The sequence below is a fragment of the Cavia porcellus genome, unplaced genomic scaffold (genome assembly GCF_034190915.1).
Source record: "Cavia porcellus strain 051 isolate PalLab524CR breed Dunkin Hartley unplaced genomic scaffold, mCavPor4.1 scaffold_22, whole genome shotgun sequence".
Lineage (NCBI taxonomy): Eukaryota > Metazoa > Chordata > Mammalia > Rodentia > Caviidae > Cavia > Cavia porcellus.
The window spans coordinates 55,634,138-55,652,754 of record NW_026947505.1 but is presented as its reverse complement, the minus strand read 5'-3'; the positions used below and the strand labels follow the sequence as shown (position 1 = coordinate 55,652,754).

Here is an 18,617-nt window from a genome sequence, read left to right as displayed (position 1 = left end):
TAGTATCTTGGTAGTCCCTTTGAACCTGCTTCACGTATTCTATGCTTTCTCTGTTTTCTCCATCAAACAATTCTCCCCTTTTTTTCTGTTCTTCCATTCCACCGCCTGTTTTTTCTTGGGTGGTACTTAGCATTTCTCTAACTATTCTGCATACTTCTAGCTTCAGGTCGTTGATAACTTCATTCCTGAATTGGTCTATGAGGCTCTCTATATGGTGCCTTATGTATATTGGTGCGGTGTCTGCTATTGCCTGTTTCTCAGAATTGGGGGCCGAGGAGCCTTTCTTGTTGCTGCCTCTTCCCATGCTGCCTCTTCTTCTCTGTTCCTTATATATGCAAGCTTATATAAGAGGCCCAGCTTCTCTCCCAGTCAGCCACAGCCTGATCGAATTGCGCCAGTTAGGTGTTCCCGCTCACCGCTGTGCACCAGGGATTTACGCACCAGGCAGCCTACGCGTCTCCCCTCCCGGCCACCGTCAGGCTCTTGGATCTGGGTTGGGACAGCCTACCAGGTCCGCCGGCAGCGTCACGCAGGCCAGGCACTTTTCACCAATCCCGCCCGAGAGGGGGATGTGTGGCTGGAGTCGCCACCGCGCCCTGCTCCCTCAGGACTGCTCGGGCCCAGAAAGTCCTCCACTGGAGTCAAACTGTGGTAGAGTGTCAGCTTCTCTCACTCACCTCACCACAAGTCAGTGCATGCCTCCCTGCCGTTCGCAGATTGCCGTTCTCAGAGCTTCTGCGCGTCTCTCTCCTTGCCGAGCCACTGTAGAGGCAGCTAGCCGACGCGGGAAACCCAAATCGCGGCTTACAATGGCGCGGGGTCCAGCCTCCACACCGAGGCTTTTCTGTTCCTGTTTTAGCACCAGGAATGCATTCCAAGTTGGTTTCTCTCAGCCCAGTTCGTTCCTGAGTCAGCAGAGCATATCTCCACCTGCTTATGTCTCCTTAGTCCGCACCATTCCTGGCTTCTGAGCCGAGTCTTTCAGAGAGCCTCCGGTAGTTGCTGTTATCTGTCCGCCATGTTCTCCCGGAAGTCTGTATTCGTTTTTAACATCTCGTTTTTCAATTTGTCCTGCTTTTTCTGTGCTTTACTTTTCTTTCTTTCTTTCGTTTGGGTTGAAAGTCCATTCATTTGTTTAGTACAAAAACTGACAAACAGGGCAAAAGTAACCAGAAAGGAATGGAAAAAGGAGCAGAGACTTTAAAAATAGCAGCAGTTTAGAATTTCCACCATACAGTATAAGCTTTTTTTTATATTAAAGAGAAAAAACAATAACGCTACAGAATTTCAAAACAAGGTGATAGGTTAACAATGATTAATATAATGCCTATTATTATCTTCAAAATAGTTGCTGATTACAAGACATAAGCATGAAAAGTTGATCAACCAATATAAGCCTAACCCGTTCTTTTCAATGAACTAATAGAAATTCATAGCATAATTATCTTAGCTATCGTGTGTGTGTGTGTGTGTGTGTGTGTGTGTGTGTATGTGTGTGTGTGTGTTTCCTCCTCCTCCTTTTCTTTTTTCCCCTGTCCCAGTTATTCTTTCCTTTTGATCAGTTTCTTCCCCTTTCACAATATCTATTGTACGTTTTGGATCTGATTTACTCTTTCAGATTCTTACAATGGGGAGGCAATATGATGTTTACACATGCGAGTCTGATTTATTTCACTGATGAGTATGGTCTCAAGTTGTATCCATTCATGTATAAACATCTGAAGTTTACCCTGCTTTATAAGTATTAAGTACTCCATTGTGTAAAAATAACACATCTTTTTATCCATTCAAATTTTTATTTTTTGTTTGCCCTCAAATGCTTTTATTTGCCCTTGTTTGTGAAAGATAGTTTTGCTAAGTATGTAGTTTGATACCCAATAATATTTTTCCCAGCAATTTAAAGACATTTACCTCCAGATTACTCCTCTGTTGAGAAATCAGTTATCAATCTGTAACTCATCTATGGGTTATTTTTTGTTTTGTTTTGTTTTGTTTTAAATGATGGTGTTCTGCAGTTTTACCAGGATATCTGGATGAGGATTTCATTTTGGTAGCATCCTTGGGATTCATTTGTTTTCCTGAATTTTCTGCTTCTGGAAAAAATCTCAGTAAAAGTCACTTCTAGTGCTGTTTCTTACATTCTCTGTTTTTGTTTTTGTTTTTGTTTTTTTTTTGTACTCCACCTTCCATACCTCTTAATTTTCTTCCATTTTGTTATCTCTTTTCTATTTCTGTACATGGTTATATGTAATTTCTTTTCATCTGTCAAATCACTGATTCTGTTTTTAGTTGCATTTAATTTAATATTGGATTCACTCATTGAATCTCTAGTTATAATTACTATATTTTCATTTCCAGAAGTTATTTTGACATTAATTTTTCATATCTTGTTCTTTTTTACATATTTTGAAATCCTGTTTTCTTGTTTAACACTTTAATATATGTTTGTATTCTATATTGGATACATTTAGTATCTGCTGCCTCTGAAGAGGTGATTATACAATTTATTTTTCCTCATTCTTCCCCATGACACTTGCTTCCTTGTGTGTTTTGTTATTTATGAATGTGAGCTCAGTTAGTGAAACCCTTTAGAAAGCTCTTTGAAATTTAGTGCTTAAATTCATTAGAGAGTCTTTGCATTTTCTCCTACCATGTATTGGGAGGCACTGCCCACGCAGGACATTTTATTGCAAATCTTTGGGTTTGGGAGAAGGCATACAGTAAACACGTAATTTCTGATCCTGACCTATAAAAGCCTGAGATTTTCTGAGGGTGCATTTTTTCCCAATCCCTTCACCAAGAGTGACCCTGGAAGACTGGTTTTTTAAGTCACCCACTGAGGCATTCACCTTTTGGGGCTGTTGCCTTTGACACTCAGGCCCTCTGTGGACCCTGAGCTGACTTTGGTTCCGTAGATGCCAACCAGGGATTAGCTCGTGTCTCCAGGATGAGTGGCAGTTTCAGGGCTTCAGATAGTCAGTCTTCCCTTCATGGGTTTTAGTTTTATGATTGTTTCTGACTTCAACAATTGCTGTTATTATTTACAGTTTTTGTACTATCGCCTCAGAATTTGTTTTTTACATGAATTTACCATACTTTGTCAGTTACAAGCCCTCTCTACTTGACAGTTGAAATGTTTCTCAGAAGGAAAGCAATAATCTGATTTTTGTCTTTTGTGTGCTTTACTGTAATCAGGTAGTTGAATGCATCAGAGAGGAATTATATTTTCACCTAAAAACAAAATGTAATGTAAATTGATCATCCCTAATCCGAAGTGCTCCAAAACCTGAAGATTTTGAACAGTCACAATGCAGATTTTGGATTACATTTTGGATTTTTGATTTTCCAAATGAAGACATTCAGCTGATTTATAAAAATATTCCAAAATCTGAAAAACTTTTGATCCCAAGGACTCCAATGACAGATACTTGACATATAGTGCTTTTACATAAATACTAGTGTTCATTTTTAGAAAATTTCATCTTTTGAAATAGAATTATAAAAGATCTTTAAGAACTACTTCCCAGTTCACTTACTATACAAAAAATACTTATTGAGCCTCTATATTTTAGGTGCCAGGGATCAGATAAATCAATGGTTAAAGAATCCCTACTCCTGTTGAGTTTGCATGCTAGTTGGAGAAGACAGCAATTAATGAGATAAACAGATAAAATATATAGCATATTAAATGGTGATATGTGCCATAGGAAATGACTGAGTACATAAAGGAGGATTTGGGGTCCTTATCATTCATTTTTTTAAAAAAAATAGTACGCTGAAGACCATTAAGTTCATGTAAAAATTTGCTTTAAAATATTATTTATTACATAAAATCTATTAGGTATTATTAATACTTAATATAATTTGTAAAGATTAAGTTGAAATTGACTGGTATATTTGTAGAAGTTTTTAAATTGAAAAACATTTTTATAATTCCTTGGGTACCTCCTAAATAAATAAATAAAATTGACCGAACTTCAACTGTATGGTGCCAAACCTTCAAAAAAATCATCAGATTTTAACAATGGCATAAAACCGGAAAATGCTTCTTTCTACCCACCAACCATTATGAGGACAAAGACAAACAACTAAATAGCAAAGGGGATGAAAATCCATTATACCTAACTCACTAAGTTGGTTCTGAAAGTTCCAATTGGTGAAGGTATAAAAGGCCATTCATTTCTTTAGTACGAAAACTGACAAACAGGGCAGAAGTAACCAGAAAGGAACAAAAAGCGGTAGAGACCTTTAAAGACAGCAGCAGTGGACACCAGGGTGAAAAGCAGCAGGCACTGTTTAAAAAGAGCACCGTTAATCCAGAGACTAAAGCTCTGCACAGCAAGAGCAAAGGAGCATTTACAGCTCAGTTCCCACGAGGGCATGACCACGCTCTGTTACAAGTGCATCAGGGGAGGGACAGAGAGTCTATTGTTGAACTGTTGCAGTGGCTGCCCGCAGGAAGTAGGGTGAATGTCTGGGTTAGTGTCCTGACACCAGTGACTTCATTGATCCAACCTGTACAAGTATCAGGGAGGGTCTCCACATGGGAAGAACTACTGCAGAAAGTTACTCTCGAAAGTGTTGTGCTCTTTTTAAATCATGAAAGCATTATCTGAGACTTTCCATTTTTAATGTTTATGTTTAGCCTTTTCTTCAAAGTAAAAATCGAGGGAAGCAGAATGTCTTCTTTTAAGGACCAAAGAACTTTTGAGAAAACATAAATCACTTTAATGGTTTTTCTAATTGTAAAAATAAGAGACATGTTTATTGGGAAAAAGAGCATAAAACCTTGTTTTGAAAGATCATCAATAATCTGAGAGAAAACAGCTGTTGAATTTTGTTATGTGTTTGCAGTTCCCAGACTGTGTACCAAGGTGCTCTGGGGCACCATAACGAATTCTGAGCGCAGCTCTGGGTTGACACAAGTTATTTTTCATCATCGAGGGAAACACATGTATACAACATTGTGCCAACTGTTAGCTGGAGGTCCTTCTAGGTTTCAGGATTAAACCAAACTGCATCCCTTTTGGTGACACCATTTTTTTGCAAAACTGGATTTCCAGTGATTGCTAAATTCTGAGTGAAAAAAAAGGCAGCGTGTGGAATAAGAAATGAGGGTAGTGGTATCCACTCTGAACCTGGCTGTGAAGTTATACAGTACCTAACAGGTGTAAACATTCTATTAACAAATTGCTATTTGTTAATACAGTTATTTAGGAAGGAAATAAAAATAGTCTCTTGTCATTTGTATGTGTGCATTTTTTTTCAAAGAGCTACTAAAACATCAGAACATAAGTGGTTATGTTGTTTAGGCCAAACTATTTAACAAACAGTATTATTAGGTATTTGTTTTGGCCTGGAGGCACTGTAAAAAAATACTGAGATGCTTAGAGCTCTCAGAACTATTTGGGAACTTAGAACATATGTCATCCCAGAATTTTTGGTACGTACACCCACAAGTATTTTCAAAACCTATTGTTCTATTTTATTTCATATATTACAGAAATCTTTACATCTTAACATATAGATCATTATTTTACATTTTAATGACCAAGCAGTTTTCCATTGTGTGAATTTTCATATTTTTCAGTCAGTTCTATAATATTAAAGGGTTAGTGAAACTTAACTTTCGTAGTCACTGGTGTGGTCCAAGTCTTTGCACATTCTCTTTGTTTATGTAACGGATGATTCCCTAGGCTAGATTCCTAGAAAGTGAGTTGCTAAATCAGAGTATAGGTGCTTTCTAGTTCCTTTGATATCCATAGGGAGAGAAAGAATGCCAGTTTGTCCTTTCAAAATGATCGTACTAATTTCTTTTTACAAATAGTTCTGAGAAAACTTCAGTAAAAAGAAGGGAAACAGGAAAATTCATAGCCATCAGAACTCAGATCTGTGAAAGTGGCCAAGGGTGTTCCTCCTTTTCAACCACTAAATAAATTTAACGTGAGTGAGAAAGCTAGTGCCTGGGAGCCCCAGCCCTGAAGGTCCAGCTGAGGTCAAAGTTGCTGCTAGCAGCATTCAGGAAGACAGCCACAAAAGGATAGAACAACTATGCAGTGGGTAGCTTCTTTGGCCTTTGGCTTACTAATTGACTTTTCAAAATAACATCGTACTGTATTCCTCTAAAATTCATACCACGCTGCATAGCTTTGCCTATCTGAGGAAGAGGCAAATGATCAAAAAAGGAGTTGTTATCAGCAATGCTTCTGAGAGGACAAATTTCAAAGGACCATGAGGACTGAAGACAAGCCCTCCTCTTCCATGGTCCACAGCATATATATTTTCACCTGTAACCAACTATATAGTCTAGTATTTTGATCTCTGTTCAATTTATGTACATGAGCTAGCATTTTCAGTTATATTACTGAGAAAATAGTACTTTATTTGATCATGAAACATATATGGTATATTTGGAAAACATTTCAATTTTTAAGAAGCTCTAGAACCCTTCAGCTCCCTGAGAAACTGAGCTCTTTTGTATAAACTCTTCTGAAATATCCTAAATGGATAAGATTTTTCTCTATTTTCACAAGATAGAAATGTATTTTGTCCCCTTTGTAAAAATGTGCAGGATTTCTGTCATTGTGACAAAATATCTAAGTTTCAGAAAATATGGTTTATCTAGCTCAGAGTTTTAGAGGCTTCAGTCCATGGTTGGGTGGGAGGATGTGGTGGGGGAAAGCGGCCCACCTTGTGGCAGTGAAGAAGCAGAGGAGTTAGCCAGAGAGGAAGCAACTGACGCTCCCAGAGTCCTGCTCCTGTGACCTCTTCAGCTAGGCCTCCAATGCTGTCAGATTATGAATCGCGCAGTGGCCTGATGCACTGAGGTAGTTACAGCCTTCACAATCCAACCGTCCTCCCAAGGCCTGACCTCTGAGCATGGCTGCCGCGGGACCAAGCCTTTAATACAGGAGCTTTGGGAGAACGTCTTAGATCTAAATCCTAACAGGTGAAGAAACTATAGATTTTACTTATTTTAAAGAAATTCTATTTTATAAGCCCTGCTATTAAAATAGTACTGTAAAGCTTCTTGAAAAAATAGTGCTTAGCTGACTCTAAAAAGGTGAATGAACTCTGCTTATAAAGGCCCACATGTGACTCTTTCCAAATTAAAATTAGTGGGACAAGATGCAAAGCAGAATGATCCTGTTTAAAACAGAGAATATCAAAAATTTTGGTGACGATAAATCCAAGTTTATACTCAACACGTTCTTGCCTTTACCAGATGCCTTCCATACGCAGAACCAACTTGTTTTCACTTACAGCAGAAGAAAAGCAAAAAGACCACCCTGGTCTGTTTATCAGACAATTGCCCCCGAGAGGGCCTTTCCCCCTTTGTGTAGTTAGAGAATGTCTGAGCTGTTGGAAATCGCCATGTGACTCTGCACAGCCACGGGATGCTTCCCTTTGAATCCCTTCTGAACAATTCTAGCAAGTCTGGTGTGTTTGGATGTGTCATCTGTAGAGAAGTCAGTTGTACTAAGAGAGGGATGAGTTTCTGCTTCTATCTGTGACTGGTAACACTTAGGAAAAAATCAGCTTTTGGGGACTTCAGGAGAATTTCAAGACCACATCTGTTATTTTTATTTAATTTGGTTTTCTTTATTATTTTTTAAATAACAACAGATCTACTTTCAGAGCACTGGTCTTATTTATGGATTTCAGAAACACAGGCCAAAAAATATTCTGCAGTTATGTAGCCATCTTGCTCACAGCAGTTTGTTCAAGAGAGAGAAATGGGGTGGGGAGATCAGTGTTGGGTGGGTGGTTCCTTCACTCCAATCATTAAGCATAGAAAATCAAAATAATTCTTTGTTCTTTTGTACTTAGGAGATGAAAATGCATGTACATGGACAAATCCTTGTTTTCTGAATTTTCTTGAGATAGCTTCAAACATTACTACTTTTAACCCACAGTATTTTTATCAGATAGTCACCAGATTAACAAATTATCTGATAACATAATGAATAACTTAAATAAATCTAGTCCTGATACATATTCACTCATTCAGTGAACACTTGTAGAGCTCTACCAATTTATAGACATTCATAGGAGTTCAGAGGTAAACAAGACAGATATGGTCACTGCCCATGAAAAGTTTTGATTGAATAGGGGAGCTTTCAAAAAAGACCACTGTCTGAAAATAATTGAATTGCTTTAGTGGAACTTGGGGGAGTCTTTTGGAACAGTCCTGGAGTCTAGTCCTGGACTCAAAGAAGTTTCCTGGAGGTGGTCCTGCTCAGTCTGAATCTCAGAAGTTTAGAAGTCAGAGCACTGCTCGCCATGAAGTCCAAGGAGAGTAAATCCCTTCAACCAGAGGCTCTGCTTTTTCCAGGATGTAATGTCAGCCTTCTGGTTACCCAGGGACAATGTGTGCCATTGCCTGGTTGCATGGTACCTTCCCGCGGCTCCAGTGTGCTGCATCATATTGTGGTTGGCATTGTGGTCCAGTAGCCACTATCAATTGTGGCTAGTGAAGGTGAGACATTAAACATTTTTTTCTTCCTTTCAGAATAACCCTGAGGTACCAAGTTTATATTATGCAGTTTAACTTGATTTTTGAGTCAGTCCTTCAGTGACTTTGCTTAACTGTGCCTAACATGATACTTTGTGCATTCACATATATATACTGTATTATTTATATTTATTTAAAATAAATTCAGACTTTAGTTATCTATGATGTGAGACAGATCATGAGTGGTTACATCCATCTTCATATTTGTAAGATGTCGTTATAAGTAGCTGTAATTTACCTGAGTATTTACTTAATGTTTGTAAAGTGCTTGTGTTTAATTAGAAAAAGTATCATTATTATCATCATATATATGATTTGCAAATCATGATACCAATCACAGGCCTGCCAAAAAGATTGTATTTTCATACAACTACACTACAGGTAGTTTTAAATTTGTTTAATCTTAAACTTCCATTTGCAGAGGTTTTTGGGGAGCAGAACCCTTCAAACATACCTATTTTGTTTTTTTTTTCTGGTTAGGACCATCCTATTGTAAAAGGGCTGTATGGAAGTTTTGCCTCTTCTGGTACAAGCAAAAAGGCAAAAATTCTTTAAGAACCAAAAAGTGGTTTGAGTCAGGACTCCGCTTAGATGTTGTCTCCATGGGGTTCCTTTGTCTCTAGGGAGACTAAGTCCAAAGTACTGTGATTTGGCTGAAAATCATTTAGCTTTTTAGAATGCCACACAGACGTTTCTAATAAAGAGGTAGCGTTTGTCTTAGGTATACTGGCACAGTTTTTGAAAAATCTAGAGTACAAAATTCCCATTTAGCTTATTTTTAGCTTGTCTACTCTGCTAGTAAAAATAAAATTATTTTTGTAATTGCTGCTTCTAGTACTTCCACATTTTTAAAAGAACTCAAGGAAAACAGTCCATAGTGATAACTGTGTGCAATGCCCAGATTGTTGCAGAATTGTGTTTTAAATATATCATTTTATGACAGCTGCATCATAGGGTCCCGCTCACATGATTCCCCCCACCCCACCCCACCGACACCAGGCACACACAGAGGGACTCATCTCCTCTTGCATACTTAGAGTAAGTACTTATTTAATTTGTGCATTTGTCCAGTGTGTTTGCTGACTGTCCTTTGTGTATTGTCTGTGGCCTCATGTGCTTGCATGGCACCCAATAAATGACTGTGATGAAGATTCCCCATATGAGGCACTGGATTCTTCTTGTAGAGTTGTGTGTTTCTATGGCAACTCTTTCTAAAACTTTGAATTTTATCCACATATATTTCGCAGATAGCAAAAACAAGCTTATGTTTAATTTAGCGGAGCTTCAAGTTTTGAAGAAGAGGACTGCAGCTCCTCAGATGTTACGAGCATACATACTTTGAAAGCTCACAGAGAAAAAAACGATGCTTCCTTTTGTGCTCGACACTTAGCAAAGACCAGTATTCCATTCAGATTGTCTTTTATTGTGAATTTCCCATGCTGCCTAGGATAAAAGTCACAAATATATACACAATTTTATAAAACTAGAAAGGAACAAGCAGGCATTATGTGTCTTCTCCGCCTGTCTCTACTCTGTTAGCCTTTCCAGTTCTGCATACAGTAATGTCTCCAGCTCAGTGACTTAAATTTACTTACATCACACTTTTTCTTTCCTTCTGGTGACTACGTTATCTGTGGGCTTGCAGTTAGCCAGCTTCATCTGATCTAAAGAAAATAGATTGTATTCCTATTTTGAAGGGAAGGGTGTTTTCACAGCTCAGTGCTTTGTGTTTTTCATAGCTGGTTGGAAGAAACATGAGCTTCCTTCCTGAGTGATAGACTAAATCTAATGATCATTTCCTAATTCTCTGGGATGATTCAGAAAATGTAATTTGTGTAATCTACGAGGTCTATGTAAATAAGAGTTTTACTTTGCTTTCAGTTATCTTATTTTTGCTTTTAGGATATTTTCTTTCTTTTTAAATATCTGTACGGATATTTTACGCTTTTTCGTTTCTTGCTGAAACACATGTTCACTTTTCCTAAAATCAGATCGTCTGTGCAGTGGATATTGTTTTGCTTTTCCACATGTATTAATTGTGCCGTGGCTTGTTTTGTTTACTGTTTTTGCAGACCTGATTTGCCATGGTCCATGCCTTTCATTTTACTAGATCTTGTTGTTGATTTCCCAATGGGGAAAAGACTCTGCCTTTTTACTGAGTAATTAGTTATCTCATTTCCAAAGGGATAAGTTTCTCTGAGCTGCTTTGTCACACTTTAAATGTCTACTTTGAAGATGAGAGCCCATTTAGTTACTTGCTCAGCCATGTGATAAAAGAAATGCATGTAGTTAGTCACTATGAAAATCTGTAAGTATTTGAAGGGCCAGAAGATGGTTAACTTGACCATTTATATGTGGCTACTGAGAAAGTATAAGTTACTTTATTGGTGATAAGAAACCAGATAAGAGATGATACTTCTCAGCCCCATGAGGAGGTGGTAGTGTTCTTTATTCCTGAGGCATGTTTTTATTTGCTGACGCAAGGCTCCATGGCACTTACCCTTAAATGATTTTTGTCTAATTCTCTTGCTAAGTGAGCAAGCATCACTCCCTGCTGACCCCTAACCCCACCCCGCAACACAGAGGTGGCTGAGTTAGATGGTTTCATTATTGTTATCTCCCAAAATAGCAGAGTAAATGCTAGGCTCCTCTCCGAGGGTGGGGCAGAGAGGGGATCCACTGGCTTCTTTTCTTGCCCCGGGCCTTCTGCATCCTCACATACCTACCTATATGGCGCCACTGGTCTGTGGACTCCGATCCTGTCAGCCCTGTCTCACAGCCACACTCTCCTTTGCATCCTTGTCCTATCATTGTCTCTTTAAGTATTTTCTTCCTTTCCTCAACAGTTACAGCTGTATGGTTTGTCTTTAAACTCCGGTTCCCAGATCTGCCCCTGCCCTGCCTTCCAACCTCTGCTTCTGGCTTTTCTTCTCTCTGGGACCCTCTAAGTAAAGCCACTAGAAGTGTACACTTTGAGGGGAAAGGAAACTGACGGTTGGTGTTCTCACCACATTAGTGCACCGTGTATTTTAGCACCTTTGTGTAAAACTTCATGTGAACAAAGGGTCTGATTTTTTTAATTAAAAGAAGTGCTCGTTAAGATGGTCTGACTCTCGTACATCTTTTAAGTTCATCTTGCTCCAAGCTCATCTTCCCTGTCTCTTCTCCATGCAGGACAGATTGTGGACCCCTCTTGGCAAGTGCACTTGCCACCTTTGTCAAAATGCTTCACCCTCCACTCCCACCCAGCCCCACTGTGCCTGCTTCAAGGAGATCTCACCTCCCCCTCGCAAAACCTAAGTTTCTGGTCCCCTCATGCTATCACAACATCACATTCCCTTCCCGTATGGCACTTGTCACAGTCACAACTTTTATCTTGTGGGTTAGTGCATTAATGTCTGTCTCCCCAATTAATATCGAAACTCTTACAGGCTGACAGTTTCTTGGCTCTGTATTTCCAGTTACCAACACGAAAGTAGACACATAGATGTTCAATGAGTTGTTTTGTTTTCTGTAGTACAAAAGACTGAACCCAAGGGCACTCTACCACTGAGCCATGTCCCCAGTCATGTATATATATAAAATATACACACAATCTTCCTAAATTGCCCAAGTTGGACTTGAACTTGTGATCTTCTGCCTCAACCTTCCCAGTAGTTGGGATTACAAGCATGAACCATGGCTCAGTGAGTGACCATCAGGGCACAACCAGCAGCCATTAGACTTTTTTGTGCTTGCACAACTCTGATTTAATTGGATATTTCCTCTAGGTGGCTATCTATTCTAGGGCAATGAGTCGTGGCCCCAGTCCTTGATCCCCAGGGGTCAATTATTAGTCTAGGCAGATTGAGATTGAACAGAAAGACCCCAAGTCTTTGATAATACTGTTGAACTACTAAATAAACTAGTCCTGGGATAGCTCTACCCCCAGGCTCCTTTTTTTTTTTTGGAAGTAATAAATCCCATAATATGTTTCAATCAATTCAGTGTTCTGTTCCTGAAAAGATCCTGATACACGCTGTCATAATTGAGCAGACAAATGAGTAATAAACAACTTAATCTCACTTCTTTCTTTTTCATAATCTTTTTGGCCATTGTAATTCACTTTTTTCTCCATTTCTATGAAATGTTGGTTCATTCAGTGTAGATGTTAAGTTCAGTACTGAGCCCAATGCTGAAGTCCCAAATAATTTTGAAAAGTGTTTTCTGTCAGTACCCTGTAAAAAGAATCTGAACTCATATTCTTCACCTCTTACCCTTTGGTTCCTGACTTTGTTACTTTTGGGGGCAAGCTCCTCTAAAGGAGTTTGAGAGTCAAGTGAAGTCATACCCAGCAATTTCCTGTTTGTGAGCCTTGAAGCTCTTGAAGAGTGAAGGCAGGTTTGACAGAATCTGTAGGTGTTTTTAGATGTGGAGCTGATTCATCCCCTTTGGCAGTTAATTCTCCAAAGGTCTTCATCTCCCCAACTAGCATATTTTCTCTCCTCTCTGGGTGCTTTGCCACTTTTCTTTGTGTAAGAGTGCGATTCTCAAAAGATGACCACTTCATTTTGCTACACGCCTTTTCTTGGTTTTGGTAGGATGCATGTTAGGCCCTTCTTTCTGCATTGTTACGGCATAGCTACTCCATAGTTTGATTGTTAGCATCTTTTATTATTGTGGGGCTCTAAGCAATGACTGTAAAGGCTGCTGCCTCTGTTGACAGCCACCTTGACTCAGTAGAACACAACCGAAGAAGTTCAGGGCCTCAAATAAGTATCACCTGAAATTTCTACTTCCTTTGGCAGCAAAGACTTCAGCTGTCTGGCATTATTTACTTGATTTCCCAGCACTTTGGCAGTGAAGACTAGAAAATTACCTTTTTTTGTGAAATGCTTCTGCTGATAGTAAGCCATGGGAGGTGGGCAGGTAGGTAACCCATGTATGAAATGTTAACTTTTGTCCATGCCATGAGGAGAAGGTATTGAATTTGTAACACAAAAATTGTACAGAGCAGGAAGGATCCTACTGTGAATTACTGCCTTCCCCAAATAACATATTCTCCGAGATTCAGAATACAGCCCTTCCTGCCTCAAGGACCATTATGAGAGTAGAATAATATATGTACAAAGTGTTTCTTCTGCCCAGAAAGTGCTGTACGAAAGTAAAAGGGGTATTATAAGGCTACAGAGATCAACTCTGGTATTTTTCTTTCTTTTTTTTTTTTTTGGACTTTTTTTTGGTCTTTTTCATTTTTTTATCGGTACCAGGGATCGAACTCACGACTGCCTGCTTGTAAGGCAGGCGCTTATGCCGCTGAGCTAAATCCCCAGCCCCAACTCTGGTATTTTTCTCACTGCTCGGTACCTTCCTCAGTTCCCCCTCCCACACACACCTCCAGAGCTGTGCCCAAGTTGGTCTTTGATTTGGGCCCATGTATATTGAGATCATCCCTCAGAACCTTTAGAATGGGTCACCCGCAGCTTCTAATCGTAATACTTCTCAGTGACATCTAAATTTAGATTTTTTTAAAACTTTCAATAGTTTCCATTGGAAACAAAATAATGTTGAGGCAACTTCACTGTTACCTGAGAAGAAGGCTTTCTACGCATCTCATTCTGTGTACTTCAACCAGCCTGCATTTTGTATATCTACTGGCTGCCAGGTGGTGCTCTACATGCACATGATACATCTGTGAACAAAAGTAATATTCCTGTTCCCTTGGAGCCTGTATTCTGTGGGAAGAAAACAAAAATAAGCAAATTAGAGTATGTTAGTAGGTGATAATTGCTATCAGAATAAAAAAAAAGAAAAAAGGGATTGCAGTTCTAAATTTAGGGGTCACCATAGGCCTTCTAGATTTCTAGGATGTTGTTGTATTGTTTGTTATCTTGTTTTTTATAGAATGTTGTTTAATATTGCAAACAAATTATGTATAAATGAATGAAGGCAGTTCATCTGGAGGCTCAACCTGATTGCTAAATGTTTGTGAAAGCTTGGGAACGGGTTCTAGGCTTTATGTAGCATTGTCAAGTTATCTGTTCTTTTCTGAAAATTATATTTATTACGTAGCCTTTGGATGGGGAATATCACTGATACTTACTGCCGTGTAGTTATGGTTAATTATAACTAGCCTCCTTTTATAGAAGACTCAGAGGTTCATCCAGAATGTTTCCCTTTGAAAGTCCTTAAGGAGGTTGGCTTTTCAGCCCTACTGGTCCAGCCGTGTGGAAGAATCTAATACTGTGGATAATTCACCCCTTTTAACCTATGCTTTGTGTTTTGCCAGTGGTCTTTTGGGGCTGTTGTGTCTTAGGCATGGACCCTATTATTCCCGTATAAATCACAGATCACAGACTTCCTTCCCAGATAGCTCGGTATTTATGATCTCTGCTCTCCTCGTGCAGGGCTTCTTCTTCCCATATCTGCTGTGTCACCTGAAGTGTAGATGAGCCTCCTTCTAGTTCTGGGATTCTGTCTGTATGTTCTTCCCTTCTTACTGGATGCCCCGGGCATCTACACCTTTTCTGTATTTCAGTTTGATGGTCTGAAGCAGCCGAGCCCAGAAGGGGCGGTTGCATTGTCTGAGCCTATAGCCTCGTGGCTCTCTGTTGGGATCTACCCCCTGCTAGTATCCTGTCCAGATGATACTTGTTGAGCTTCCAGTCCAGTACTGATGAGTGTGGTGCTATTCAAAAGGCAGGCTGGGACTAGAGCTATCAGAATGCACACTGGAGCACAGACAAGCATCCTTCCGATCCCACCTGCTGTCATCACTCACCAGTTTCTGAGGATGCAGTGGCTGAGGATCAAGGCTGGATGCTTAGGGAGAGCATCCTTTAGGCAGAGGATGGGCAGCCTCCCTGGATTCTCAGCAGGCTTTGGATCAGCCACTCGTTTTTCTAAATTACACCGCACACCTCTGTCAGGTCCTGGCATAAGGGGACTGTGTTAGTCAGCTTTCAGTTACTATTACAGATACCTGAGAATATCAGCTTATGAAGAAAAGAGGTTTACTCCAGCTTACAGTTCTGGAGTTTCAGTCCATGAGCAATTGGCCCTGTTGCTTTTGAGGCTGTGATAACACATTGTGGCAGGTACATGTAATAGAGTAAAACTGTTCACCTTATGTCCAGGAAGCAAATGAAAGGAAGAGGAAAGGACTGAGTTTCCACAATCCCCTTCAAGAATGCAACTTGAGTGACCCATAGACCTCGCCCTGGACTCCACCCCTCAAATGCTACACTCCCCCAGTAGCACCACCCTGGGGAGAACATTTACTAAGAAGGCCTTGGGTCCAAAAGATCCAGACTGTAGCTCTGACTTTGAGAAAGTCACTTACTCTCTCTGAGCCTGTTTCTAACCTGTAAAGGGAAAGGATTCATTTCTAAATGCCTGAAAGATTACTTCCTCTTCTAATGAAAACACTCTTGACTGCTTTTCTCCTGAAACTTCATTTTTTTGACATGCTTGAACTCTTCTACATATTTCTTGCCCTTGCCTCGTTCTTCCCATGAATTGTGTTCATTTTACTACTGTTCTTTTTCTGTGCTTTGTAACCAGCGTCCTCCTACTTATAACACCTTCCTGCCTGTGATTCAGCTCTGCAAATAGCTAGTGTTGTTTCCTCCTGCACTCCCAGCTGAAATAATGCTTTTGTAGTGGTGTCTCAGAGTAAGGAGCTGGACTGATGAGAACAAACCATGTTAGAGCCACAAGTCCTCACTTTAAAAGAGGTAGAAAATGGAACGGTACGTTCTTTCTAGGCTATAGGGGTTCCAGTGACCACAATCAAAATAGATCTATAACCAAACAATTAAAAAGGTAACATATGTTAATTTTCTCATATTACAAATCCTAACACAAAAACAGTTATAGTACTTTAAGAATAAATTGGACAGTCTGCACTATGGTTTTGCTGAAAATATGTCATGTGAACCCTGAGGAGGAAAATGTACTTCAGTAGTTAGGATAGCATTATTTTCTCTAAATCCCATAACACAGAAGTGTTTTATTTTCTCAGGGCCTTGTGCCTGGAATTTTGAAATGATAGATACAGCTGTGGTATAATAATAAAGATCCACTGTAGAATTTTAGCATGGCGAGATTTGTACGAATATACAAAAGCACTTGGATTTTGAAGATACACTCCATAACTCTCAGATTGCTATTCACTTCATTACCACAATCTAAAATTTATCTGTTACTATTTGTTTTCTAATTGTTACCAGTGTAATAAAAATAACTCTCCTTTATATATAACATTTCAGAACATAAAATGACAGTATATTATTAAAATCACACGATATTGTAGGAATCAGATGACGTACTACCTTTTTGCCCAAAATATAATTTCCCAACAAGTTCTGATGTAATTTATTTTGAAGACTAGGTACTCAGGAGTGGGATTATTCTCATTTAATTAGAAAAGAATCTAGATGATAGAAATAATATCCTTATTCAAAGTCACATAAAAATGAAACTCTTAAAATGGCAATTCACAACATTGGAATAGATTCAGATCCTTAAATATGAATCGATACCAGTATTTTATGTGAAATATCCATATTCTGGAAAATTGTAATATTTTACATATAATCTTACTAAATATGCTTGTCCTTCAAACAATATTAGAACCAAGTCCTATTTTCATCTTTATTTTGGGGGTGTATTTAATGACCTATGCAGGGGTAAAAGTCATTCTTATTTTTTAAAACTTCTTAAAAAACTCATAACCTTGGGGCTGGTGATTAAGCTCAGCAGCATAAGCACCTGCCTTGCAAGCAGGCGGCCGTAAGTTCGATCCCTGGTACCGATAAAAATGAAAAAGACCAAAAAAAAAAAAAAAAAAAAAACCCCTCATAACCTCCCTCATTAATCCATTCTAGTATTTTAATTAGATTTGATATTAGAAAATTCTGTTGTGTAACTTAAATACCTCATGCTGTAGCTTAACTCTGTTTCCTTTACCTAAGACATTAAAAGCAGCTGGTCACCATTGTCCATAATAATATTTGTAAGTCCTCTATATCTTTGAAATATTGGCATTGTAACTGATAGTGAGCATAACTCCCAAATACCAGTAAGTTTTAAAGTGGAGCAGAGGAACTAGCTTACAATAAATGTAATCTGTAGACAAATCTGTGTCCTATTTAATGACCTTGTGGTATTTACTCATGCCTGGAGTAGAGTAATTACTAGAATATTTCTGGTCATTTTGCATCTGAACCATTACTAAAATGTGCAGTAAGCATCAAATTTCACTCTGCACAGTCACAGAACCCTTCACCTGGAAGCCTGTTCCTTTTTGGCATTAAAACTGAAGAGTGACCTATGTCTTTTCATGTGTATCTGGACATGTATGAGCATGTAGTCAGTTTAAGACTATAAGAGGTTATCATTAGAAATAAATTATAGAGTTGTGAAGCATGAAAATGATATGCCCTGGTTACCTTCTGCCGCCTTTCTTTATCATGGACAGCAGAGACAAGAGAGAAAGAGATTTATTCTGAAGCCATTTGAAGCTGACCAAGCAATTTATAACAGATGAAATACTGATTTATTGCTGCAAAGAAAATAATGGGTGTTCTTGCTAAAATGCCATTAATAGCTTTATTGTTTAAAGTGCAAATTATATTCAGCAATTTGTTAGTCTCCTATTGAGGCAAAGTTGAAGTAATTGAGTGTAGGCTTTTAGCAGAAAGAAAAGAACGAAGTGATTAGCAAATTGTAAAAGAATTCATTCACCAAGATTGGCTGATATTTGAATTCTGTCTGAACTATAAAGATGTAGAAAAATTCAGAAATACAAGATAACACTGATATTTATTTAAAACAAAATCAACAAGAAAGTTGAAGTTGTAACATTCTATGAAGAGTGTGCCTTCTGTTGGTGCCAGACGTAAGTGGAGTCTGTCTGTTTAGTGACAGAAATAAGATCATACAAAATTGACCTAAAAATATACATCAAGCCAGGTGTGGTGACACACACCTGTATGTATATCACAGCAGGAGCAGTATTTCAGGAAAGAGACACATCAAGTGATTTCAAGGAGGAAAAGACATTCAGAAGGTGATATTTGCCAAAATAAAAGACGCCTAAGGTCCAGGCATGGCAGCGTGG

At 38.8% G+C, this 18,617-nt stretch overlaps 1 protein-coding gene and 1 long non-coding RNA gene across 6 annotated transcripts in view; one reads left to right on the top strand and one right to left on the bottom strand.

Annotated features, from left to right (window-relative positions):
* The window catches only part of Bach2 (BTB domain and CNC homolog 2), a 342,094-nt gene that overhangs the window by 110,978 nt on the left and 212,499 nt on the right, over nt 1-18,617 (top strand). The gene's annotated exons all lie outside the window — the stretch shown is intronic.
* The window catches only part of LOC134472141 (uncharacterized), a 59,685-nt gene that overhangs the window by 1,003 nt on the left and 40,065 nt on the right, over nt 1-18,617 (bottom strand). The gene's annotated exons all lie outside the window — the stretch shown is intronic.